The 12147-nt window shown below is 41.7% G+C and overlaps 1 protein-coding gene across 2 annotated transcripts in view; it reads right to left on the bottom strand.

Moving 5' to 3' along the window:
- htr4 (5-hydroxytryptamine receptor 4) overlaps nt 1-10124 on the bottom strand; it is a 146517-nt gene extending 136393 nt beyond the window's left edge. The window contains exons 1-2 of one of the 2 annotated variants that reach the window (XM_067996402.1): nt 9728-10124; nt 7347-7428 (exon numbers count right to left, since the gene is read on the bottom strand). The gene's annotated coding sequence lies outside the window, so the exon portion shown is untranslated. The remainder of the gene's footprint in view (nt 1-7346; nt 7429-9727) is intronic. The other variant, XM_067996403.1, reaches the window with a different exon arrangement.
- Between the last annotated feature and the right edge of the window lie 2023 nt (nt 10125-12147).

The raw sequence follows: 12147 nt of genomic DNA, 5'->3' as shown, positions 1-12147 counted from the left end.
AGAAACCAGAATGTCTAAAAACACTTGTTAATTCTAAACCCAAGTAACCTCGATCAGACTGTGAACAATAATGTTGTGCAGACTAGTCTTATCCTTTTTACTTTCTACTGAAAGACCAACTCACAAGTTAAATAGAGAATTTTGGAAAAGAAAAGTCGTATCCATTTTTGCAGCTCATCAATGGGACATAAATTCAACATCGTTACGCCCACAAGCATAAATCAGGTGCAACAATAACCAAATTAGCACTGCAGAGGCCAATGCATGATCTGCACAGGCATTTGGGCTACCTCTAAATTGGTCAGGGCCGTTTTTCATCGGACCTAGCAGCCGCCTCAAATGAATGCAGAACTCATTTCAATATTAAAGGAAGATTCCTGCACCCATTTCAGATCCGAACTCTTAAATTTGTTTAGACTAGTCAGAGCTTGTGATACACTAGCATCAAAGAGGCAGCTCAAATAGGGCCCCAAAACTTCCAAACTTTTGTTTTTTTGTGGATATGGTACAAACTGGTAAAAGGCAAGTTCAGGACTGATGTCACGCATGACTTCTTGGCATAAAGAATGATCAATATCTGTATGGTCTTCCTGGAAAACCCAGTAGGCAAAAAATCTGGAGTCATTCAAGAGACAATTGGATGCTGTGATGAGGGGGAAATTATAAGGGATGAGCTAGATGGACTAAATGGAAATCTTTATTTGTATTTATCTTTGTGATCCTTTTTTAGTACCACTAAAGTCAAGAATGAACTTTGGGCTACCTTGGCCTTCTTCTTCCAGTACAACTGCACCTGCCATTTTTCGCACATGCCAGAAGATGCTGTACTTTCAGAGTTGGTGCTAGGGGCTAGGCAAGGAGGATACAAATCTTATCAGTTCACCAATGGTCCCTTCTCCCCCCACCTTGTCTCTCTATTCTGTCGGCAAAGAAATTTAGAGGATTTTACTTTATGTGGGGTATTGTAGCAGTGTTTGCTGCTTTTTTATGTTCTTATTTGTGTTCAAAACAGAACAAGAAATTTAACTAAACAGTGATTTACAACACAGACTCAGGCCTAGATTCTCCTCCCAGGGGTGGTGTTACAGCAGGATAGAACTTCTGCCCACCATTATGACCCTGTCATAACCTCAATCCTTTTTCCTAGGTCAGGGGTTATTTGGTATGTAGGGAGGGCTCCCAGCAGGTTCACCACCAGCAAGATTGAGTCCACCATTTCAGAAGAGGGAAATTCAGCAAGTAAGTTCTGGGGGCAAAACAGAGGGAGAAGAGGCTACTGCAAAACCCTCCACTTCCATCAGGCCGCCTCTGTGCCATTAATACCACTTCATGGGACCTACTGCCACCTTCCACATGGTGGCTCCAGGAAGCAGCATTAACATGACAGATGCCAAGAAATTCCGCTGAGTACGCAAGGGCCCAATCATCCTCCCACTGCCATTTGCATGCATTGAGCGAGCAAAGTGTAGCCAGTGGTAGTCCTGGCGGGGCGGGGGGGAGGGAAATGAAGATTTTCCATCATTCTCCAGTTCTGTCTCAGGTGGGATCACATAGGAGAAACTAGCTCTTCATTTCATAGAGCATCCTCATTAATGAGGATTAGTTTCCATATAAATTTAGGCTTATTCACAATAAACAATGAATGGATATAGCTAAGATCTAGTTTAAGGCGACATAATCTCCTTGCATAATGTTGCTTGAAATAATCTTTTAAAATCTGAAGGTAGGCCAATCTGTCAAGTATCAAATCCATATTCATGTTGAATTCACCACTGAACGACCATTGTATTGATCAAACTTGGACAAGATGGCTGTCACCCTCATCAGAAATCTACCTGTGTTGGAGATGGGAGTATAGATAACGGCTATGATCCATACTTGTGTGTCAATAAATGCATGTTACCTATTTGCATGATACATTCTGATCCTTGCATGTTAATGTAATAAAGAAAATCTTTCTGTACAGAATAGAGCTGCACCACATTCACCCAATCTCTATTTTTCAGCCTCATAGATCATAAAGGTAAGCTTCTTGCAAGAGACTCACATTGACTCAGTTAAGTAGCAATTTTCTATGACTCAGTCAGACTGCTTGTACCACAGATGTTCCAATATATGATTTATAAATTGTTAGCCTGCATCCTGTCATAGTTTTCCAGTAGTTTAAAGAATCTGATCTTCAGTTCTGCAAATCCTAATTATCTACTGTGGCAAACTTGCATGTCTTCTATCTGACCTCCATGCATTGCATTAGTTCTATAAATGTTAAGATTTTTAACTCCAACCTCAGAATATAACTATTTTCCCATCCTGTCATAGTTTTCCAGTGGTTTAAAGTATCTGATCTTCAGTTCTGCAAACTCTATTTATCTACTGTGGCAAACTTTCATGTCTTCTATTGGTGTCTTCTGTCTCACTCCATGCATTGCACAGGTCCTCTCAACTACTCCAACACCCGTTCTCCCTAATCTCTTAATCTCACCAACTCTACTCCCTATTGAAGAAAAGGAAACAATATCAGACTCTTCCCCTGCATAATCCATTCAATTATTAAGTGACTTCAAAGAAGTTGAGGGATGAAGTGGTCACTTTCCTCACACATCATCAGTCGCTTACCACCAACCTTTTTCCAGGCACAGAATTTAATAAAAACCATAAATCCTTCTACCCCATAAAATTCTGCCTTTTCTGTAAAGCACCAAACTTCTCTTTCCTTCAAAGCGGTGTATCATACCCACAGCAAATCAATTAATCTAGCAACAAGCAGCAGGTTTCAACCCTTCTCCCCTACTCAGACAGTAAGCTAAAAACAATTACATTACGTCAGGATAACCAAAGAACATCCAATTTTCTATGACATAAAAAAAATCCATTGACAGCTTATATACAGAAGCTTAACACTTATAGACTAAGAAAATTTAATTAGTTTGAAAATTGGTATAAAATATATATTTTAATTTTTTTGTACATTTCAAGATGAGGCATGTTAATTGGGGATGGAATATTTTTCTGCTTTTGAGTTCCAGGGTTAGCAGAAGCATTTAGTGATTAGATACTGCATGAACCAGATGCAAAGTAAAACTCTCTCTTCTTTGTGTCAACAATGGGGACGATTTTCTCGGTGTGTTAGGTATAGCAAAATTGCAAAACAAGTTATAAAGGATGCATTTACAATTTTGTTACACTAGTGCACCGAGGAAATTTTCTCCCACCATGTCTTAACTGCAACCTCAGGATGTAACTGTCCTCCCACATTCTCTACCAATTTAGCTTCAAATTGCTACTTCCCCACAAATAGATGGCTTAGGTTTGAAATTCACATGTGAGGATGAAAAGTGAAAACCAATATTCTAAATTGCAATATTACTGTGTCAATCCTGGATTGTTAATTTTGGATGAATTAAATATACTTTGATAATGGCCAGTTTTAAAATTATAGGGCTCGATTTTAGGAGAGAGGCGGGTTGGCAGCGGGGGGTCGACTGGGCGCGGAGGTAACATATGATACAGCCGCATCAGAGGCTGTCAGCTGGAGGAGCCCTATTTGAAGGGGCAGTCCTCCACTGACTGATGCTGCAGAAAGGAGCCAAAATTACAGCATGGAGCAGCACGGGGGAAGGCTTGCTCACAGGTTTAATGATGCCTCACTCCAGGTCCTACTGGATGGGGTGAGGAGGAGGAGGACAGAGATCTTCTCCCCAGCGGATAAGAGGAAGTGGCCTGCCTCTGCCACCGCAAAGGCCTGGCTCGAGGTGGCAGAGGAGGTCACCAGCATCACCAACATATTAAGCACCTGCATACAGTGCAGGAGGCGCTTCAATGACCTAAGTAGGTCAGCCGAAGTGAGTACACTTACTCATTCCCCTACACTCCGTCTGCCACATCACCGCCCCCCACCCCACATCTGCTTCACCACTGCCAACACTACTCTATCACATCACTCCTCACACCCACTCAAACCTCATCCTCATCTTACCTGCACTTACTCACCTCGCCAGTACTCATCCCACCACTACCACTCAACCCAATCCTCATACAATCTCATGGCTCTATCTCATACTCACCCTCTCATGCATCTCTTTCACGGTCAGCCTCACGCAACCTGCCACTACCTGTGCTGTAGCCACAGGGCATGCATCACATATGTGCAGTAGGAAGTGTAAGGCAAACGTGTCGTGAGCATGAAGGGGATGGACAAGGGTGTTTGAGGGTTTGTCATGGTTTTTACTTATATTTGATTTCTGATCAACTCACATTACATATTATATTGTCACCACTACTGCCACGCCTTTGCAAATCTTGTCTGGTTTGTGCAATAATGCCCTTTCCTGAGGATCACAATGAAGACCCACACCTGATGCCACCCATTGTGTCACTGCAGAGTGGGTGTAGGTGTATTTGCAGGGCTCTTTTGTGCAGATGACTCAGAGATGTCAGCGATGTCCCCGGCGGCACCCTGGAAGGATGTGGAGGAGAAGTTGTTGAGGGCAGTGGTGAGTTTGACAGTGACAGGTAAGAAGATGGTGCTCGGGCCAGCTGGGAGCAGCTCGGCATGAAGGAGGCTGCAGATGCTCACGACTACATGTCGAGTCATTCTGAGCCTCTGTTTGCACTGCTGCTCAGAGCGGTCCAGGAAGCTGAGCCTCGGTCTGTGGACCCTGTGACGAGGGTAGTGCCTTCTGTGACGCATCTCTCTCTGCGGTTGCCCTCCCTCCTGCTGTGCAGGTGGATGTGTCACAGCACTGTGATGTGGAGCTCCACGTGTCAGAGGTGGACGGCGTGGCCGGCGAGGCTGGTGATGCTGTTTGCCCTCCGAGGAGGTCATGACTGCAGCTATGGCGGCCCCCATCTGGAAGATGTACATTTGAGGGGGTCCACAAGGTAGGTACATGTGTCTGCACACCGGGGTTGAGGTTGCAAGTTTGTGAATTTTATTGTTAGGAGGAGGGTGGTGCAGGCCAAACTTTGTCCAAAGTGACAGAGTCGCCTCCTGCAATGAGTGAAGGTTTCCCCCACCCCACCTGTCAAATGGACCTTTGCAGCTGCCGCAGGCTGGTGGCTGCAACACGTCCATTTCAACTATGAGTGTTTCCCCCAGTACAGGACAAAAGTCTCAATTGAATTGAAAATCCCACCCCTCCTAAAATATCCTACAAATCAGGTCTGCAAATGACCTGAACTATCTAATTAATTGGTTAAAGTGGGGTCCCGCTGGCTTTAATTGCCGGCGGGAGTCCCGCACGCGGGGGCTGCGCGCGCATCTAAGCGCGTCACTTGGGAACCCGGAAGTGTGCGGGTTGGAGCCGGACTCCGGACACGCCCCGGGAATCCACGATTTTCAGAGCCCCCCCGCTTCTTTTGGGGAATAAGCTTGGAAAATGTATGGATTATTTTTCTTATTAATATTTTCCTCTCCATGCTCAAAACAGTTTGCTCTCAACCATGTAACTTGCAATTGTCATAGAATAAATTAGAATTTATGATGAAAAGATCTGAGTTAATAAACTTTCTTGTAACTCCGCAGATCTATGACCATTTTGTGTACAATTTTATTACCCTCCAGATAAGCTCATCTTTCATTTTAAATACTGATATTTCCCGCTGAGATGTTAAAGAACACATGTGCCAGTGCCAGGATAAACTGTGCAGATTTTACATATGCATTTGTTTGACTTGATACTTCACAGTTTGATGTCTGGTTTCTGTAAATGTTATTGCCTCTGGTTTAGCAGAAGAGCTCTGTCTCAAAGCAATGCCAGACTATTTAAAGCCGGTCCATTTCATATCCTTCACAAAACTCTCACAACTGCAAAGTATCCGCAGATGAAACATTTAACTCTATTGTTTATTGTACAAATGCCATCCAACATAATGATGCTGAAGAATTACATTTACTGGTAAACATCTCCATGCCCATGTAGGGATACTTCTGAAGTACAGATTGATCTAGACTTGACTTGATTTATATGATAGTGTGTGATCCTCATGTCATGTTCATGTTTTCAACCTAAACTCCACAAAAACATAAAAAAATGACATTTGTGAAAAATTGTTCCACTGTATTTGAATAAAATGTCTTTATTATGCCAACAGAAGTTCTTGCCTGTGCTAACTGTGATTAAATTATTTTATGCACATCAGTGGAAACTTTCAATTGCATTGCCCAATTCATCTAATTCTCACAATGAAATTCTCAACAGGAAACCTGCTCTCTGTATCCATATTAATCCAAAGCTTCAAAAACAGTCCACTTTCTGAGAAAGCTAATCAGATCAGTGCAAACCTGCACTCTAGGTAGCCATAAATCCCAATGAAAGGTTGAAGTAATGAATCTGTGTATGTCATAAACACTAACTTAGCAGTAACTGGATAGCAACTAGTCCCTCATAGAAAATCTTGGGCTCATTCTCAGCTACTCAACAGGGCACACTCCTGGTAAGTGAAGAAGGGTGTTGATTTCCTTTATGTCTCAGCTCAGAGGCCCTCTGATTTTGGTGACTTTCTAATTGCCAGTGCCACATGAAGTGGTATCTGCGGGTGTAAACTTACATACCTCACAGAAGAAGTCAGTACACATTTGTGAAGGGGCCAAATATGGCTGAGGAGCAGGCCTTTGATGTGGCTTAGGCTGAGGGAAGATCCATGAGGAAACCAGGCACAGGCCCTTGCCTTAAAGGGACAATAGTTAAGTCTGTAATACAGAGGGAAACACTGGTAGGTTGGTATTAACTCAAACTTGCTGGTAATAAGGAAAAATTAGAGGAAAACTCGCTACCAAATTGGAAGAAAACTCGCTACCACGCTGTCAGTGGTGTCAGGTCTGACAGTACATATGCTTGCTCCAGTTCTCTTATGCTGCACGCTAGTCAGCACCTATGTAGAAGTTGGGAGGCTAAGTTTGAACTCCATCCTAAAATCTTGAGGGCAGGCACATGCATGTTTATACACACACATTGAGACAAACAGGCAGAAATATATATGTGTGTGTGATTACAACTATGTCTCACTTCTGTAGGTGCAAATTTTGAGTTTCAGGGTAATAAATTCCCAAAAATTCAGTCTCAATTCAGTCTTAATTAAACTACTTTCTAAGTGCACAACATAAGTCACATGGAGGACAAAATTGTATCTATGACAGGAACCAAAATAGAAAATGGGATCTTTGCCGACGTCATGAAAATAACAAACATTTATTTGTCACTTGTTATACATATTTTATCGGAACGAAAAAGTATCTTGGTTTATAAAATGGGGGGGGGGATAAATTTAAAAATGTTCTGTATAATTTGGATTTTCAACTCATTGTAGACGTACATTGAAATTAAGTCATTTTTCGTAACCCATACCTTTTTACGTGTTCGCTCATTCCAATATCTAATATAATTCGAGTTCACTAATCGTCCGGTACACTTGGCAACTCATTCCATCCTGTCGGTGTAACATTTCAGAAGAAAAAAAAATCAACAGTGTCTAGAGTTCCTTGAATGGGCTATATATTAGCATTTTGCTTTTTCCTGTTCCAAGTTACACATTTTTACAATTGAATTAAAGACACAAAAAAGTATATGTAGCTCCGGCTGCTTTCTGTCATACATTTTACCAGTCATCGCGCTGTCCCACCGCCGGTCAACCCACTAGAACCTGCTAATATCCAAATGCCATCTCCTGGACGCATTTTATTTTGCAGATTGCTGCATGCACAGTCTTCATCCCTATATCTTCAATAACCTCACATATCGTACTCAACCAGTGCAATCATCAGAATTATAACACCTAAGGCGATTGGAGAGATCATGTCCTTTCTCTAGGACTGCCCGAGCTTCAAACTATCACTGGTTTTTACTCATTCTGTGCTTCGGTCAATGGTTATTTTAAAGTTATGCTGCAAAAAAAAAATTGGTTCCGACCCTTAATAACAAAGGGGGAGAGCAGATGCTTTCTACATTCTGCCGCTCGCCATACTCAATTGATCGCACTCCCAATATGTTTTGTTTTAACAGTTGGAAGCAGCTCCCATGAGCTTGAAACCGTGACAATAGCTTTTTTTTTGCTTTGGAATCAATTTTGTTTCAGTGGTTACACGCTCTCGGCTGCATTGGTTTGGCAAATACAAGTCAAATTCATAAGCATCGCTCAGTTAATAAAATTGTATGGATTTATTAGTAGTGGTCAGGTTAACAAGACAAAAAAAGAAAGACTTTTAAAGTTCAATCACTGTTGTAATGTAGGAATTAGCTATGCAACCTGCTATAACTACTATCCTGCAATAAGACTGTGTATACGCTACACGTCAGTTTTTAGAGTAGTGGCCTAGATTTGCGTATCAAGTGGCTTCTATTTATTTATATTGGTGCATTTTAAGGAAGAACCCACCAGGCGCGACAGCAAACGTCGCTTTATTGTGGCTGTCCCCTTAATATAATAAACGAAATAAGTAACGAAGGCATTCTTCGTAGTTTTTTTGCGAGTTTGCTTTGTTTGTTTTTCTCCTTTGAAAAAAAAGGTATTGGGGGTTTCAAGTTGCTACCTTATGGATATGGTTTATTGCTATAGCGTTTAGTGACCGCCTTAAATGTAGCTGCTTTGAACGTGTTGATATTCGGAACATGTCCCCATATTTCACCAGGTTAGATTCTGCAACAGATGTATCCCTCTAGGTGTGGTCGACTTCCTTGCCTCTTCCAGTAATTGCAGAAAATAACCCTCATCCATTCAAATGTCCAGTCAATGTTAACTAACTCTTTTAGGGAGACGTGTCCAGGTTGTACATAATATTTTAAATATCAGTATATCTTTATTACTGGGTCTTCTATGAGACTATGTTGTAAAAAGTAATCCGTTGTTTTTCGCTATTCGTCCAATTTTTGTAGGCAATATACAATGATGTAAGATAAAGGCTTGAAGAAAGTAAGTTCCCAACAGTACTTTCATATAAAGCAAGGCAGTGAAGAGGATACAGGTTCAGGGTTGGGAATAGCAAGTTCAGGACAGACACTACTAATGTCTTTACACAGAGGATAATCAACAGCTGGAATAGGTTGCCAAGAAGAATGGTTGTGGTCACGACAATTCTACAATGAATGAAACGGATATGCGTAGAACGATAACTAAGCAGATTATTTGTACACATTGTGCTTCCCGTCTTCCACAAGATTTGACATTTTGCAGCGTTTGTTTGTTATAACACATGACGGGTTTATTGTACCTATAAATTACAGCTGATGTTAACCAATGTTTCAGTGTTAGTGTCCGTTATTATTTTTGTTCTTCTGTAATGTGGTAAAACTAAATCTAGCGGCGTCTTAAAGATTACACAAAACATACCGATCCTGGTTTTGATAACCGCGAACCGTGTTTCGAGGTCTGAAATGCTGCAACAATCATGTTCAACTATTTAGTTTTTTCCCCACCTTTTTAACCGAACCGAACTCTAATATCCGTGCAAACGACTTTATAAAGTCCCAAATAGAACTAAATGAGACATTCAACTTGGAGAATCTATTTTGTTTTACATTCTTTGGCTTAAAGCTACAAGAAAGTCAAGGAAATATGCTGCAACTTAAAGACTAGTTAGTAGGCATTTCTAATACCGATCCTTTGGTCTCGCAAGTAATTCTTTCTGCAGTACATTGGCTCCATTAGGTACAATACAAAGTGAGAACATGAATTACATTATTTTGTACTATTGCTGCCACATATACATTCTCTAAGAAGTAAAACCTCTTACCATTTCAATCAGGCTAAATTACGTCTAAGTAACATATTACGGTTGAAAAATGCTCGACGTCTTCATCTCGGCAGCCGTGTTTCTCAGAACGATCATGGGATCAGCATGAATTTTTCTGTATACAGTTGCAATACTTCGTTTATCGAGTCTTCAAGGTATCTGGTTTCAAAGTCGAGCTGCGAGGCGCATGTTGTGGGAATGCCAGTCACACCTTGCTCTGCTGGGGAAACCAACGAGATTTTCTTTCAAAGAACTGAAAGAATTAGCTAATGTGCATTTTAAGATTGTAACTATATATTTTCTACCGGAGCTGATATTGGAACGGCAACATCCCGCGGAACATATCAACCCCCCAAAAAATCATTATAATGATCAGCGCATCCCCAGCATACTTCAGCTGCGTAGCGCAGTGTGGTGGGAACTGAGTGAGTCGGAGGGAATAATAAACGCCTCTTCTTTGGTTTCTGAACAACGTGGGATGCGCCACGAAATGGAAAAGCAGAGAATGCTATTTCTCAGAAAGTAGCGGCAGCCTTGCTCTGTCTCGGTCCCAGCCACTCACTTGCCGCGAAGGGAATCTTCTGCTGATTATTTGACAGCCAGAGTGCTGACTCGGGTACGAAAATCATTCACAGACCCAACTCCACAATGAAAAGGTTCGATAGCAACACTGTTTGAATTGAATTGAGTCTGCTACAATCATCTTTCAGAAATGTTCTTGAGAAAAAGAAAATGATTTGACCATTGCGCTCCTTCGGTAAGTGGAAACGATCCCATTAGGGTCAAGAACCATCATCTCAATCGTACCAGTGAGCCAGGGTGAATGTTATGACGTTAAAAAGAAATATGTTTGGGCTGTACATCGAGTGTCTCGATTTTGGAGGGAGTAAGACATCACAAGCCACGTTTTACACCACCTTTCCTATCAATAAACATCACCAGGGAATATATAACTAAACACAAAGCATAAAATTAAACAATCAAATAACCTTAAAACTTATTATAAGAATAAATAATTATTTTCATGGAATGCTACAACATTAAGGCAAAGGAGAATCCAAAGAGCTTCTACAAATACATAAAGGGCAAAAGAGTAACTCGGGAGAGAGTAGGGCCTCTTAAGGATCAACAAGGTCATCTATGTGCGGAACCACAAGAGATGGGTGAGATCCTAAATGAATATTTCACATCGGTATTTACGGTTGAGAAAGGCATGGATGTTAGGGAACTTGGGGAAATAAATAGTGATGTCTTGAGGAGTGTACATATTACAGAGAGGGAGGTGCTGGAAGTCTTAACGCGCATCAAGGTAGATAAATCTCCGGGACCTGATGAAATGTATCCCAGGACGTTATGGGAGGTTAGGGAGGAAATTGTGGGTCCCCGAGCAGAGATATTTGAATCATCGACAGCTACAGGTGAGGTGCCTGAAGATTGGAGGGTAGCAAATGTTGTGCCTTTGTTTAAGAAGGGCGGCAGGGAAAAGCCTGGGAACTACAGACCGGTGAGCCTGACATCTGTAGTGGGTAAGTTGTTAGAGGGTATTCTGAGAGACAGGATCTACGGGCATTTGGAGAGGCAGGGACTGATTAGGAACAGTCAGCATGGTTTTGTGAGAGGAAAATCATGTCTCACGAATTTGATTGAGTTTTTTGAAGGGGTAACCAAGAAGATAGATGAGGGCTGTGCAGTAGACGTGGTCTACATTGACTTTAGCAAAGCCTTTGACAAGGTACCGCATGGTAGGTTGTTACATAAGGTTAAATCTCACGGGATCCAAGGTGAGGTAGCCAATTGGATACAAAATTGGATTGACGACAGAAGACAGAGGGTGGTTGTAGAGGGTTGTTTTTCAAACTGGAGGCCTGTGACCAGTGGTGTGCCTCAGGGATCGGTGCTGGGTCCGCTGTTATTTGTTATTTATATTAATGATTTGGATGAGAATTTAGGAGGCATGGTTAGTAAGTTTGCAGATGACACCAAGATTGGTGGCATTGTGGACAGTGAAGAAAGTTATCTAGGATTGCAACGGGATCTTGATAAATTGGGCCAGTGGGCCAATGAATGGCAGATGGAGTTTAATTTAGATAAATGTGAGGTGATGCATTTTGGTAGATTGAATCAGGCCAGGACCTACTCCATTAATGGTAGGGCGTTGGGGAGAATTATAGAACAAAGAGATCTAGGAGTACAGGTTCATAGTTCCTTGAAAGTGGAGTCACAGGTGGATAGGGTGGTGAAGAAGGCATTCAGCATGCTTGGTTTCATTGGCCAGAACATTGAATACAGGAGTTGGGATGTCTTGTTGAAGTTGTACAAGACATTAGTAAGGCCACACTTGGAATACTGTGTACAGTTCTGGTCACCCTATTATAGAAAGGATATTATTAAACTAGAAAGAGTGCAGAAAAGATTTACTA

Source organism: Heptranchias perlo, chromosome 14 (genome assembly GCF_035084215.1).
Source record: "Heptranchias perlo isolate sHepPer1 chromosome 14, sHepPer1.hap1, whole genome shotgun sequence".
Classification (NCBI taxonomy): Eukaryota; Metazoa; Chordata; class Chondrichthyes; order Hexanchiformes; family Hexanchidae; genus Heptranchias; species Heptranchias perlo.
Note: the sequence above shows the minus strand (reverse complement) of the source record. Positions and strands in the feature narration are given on the sequence as shown.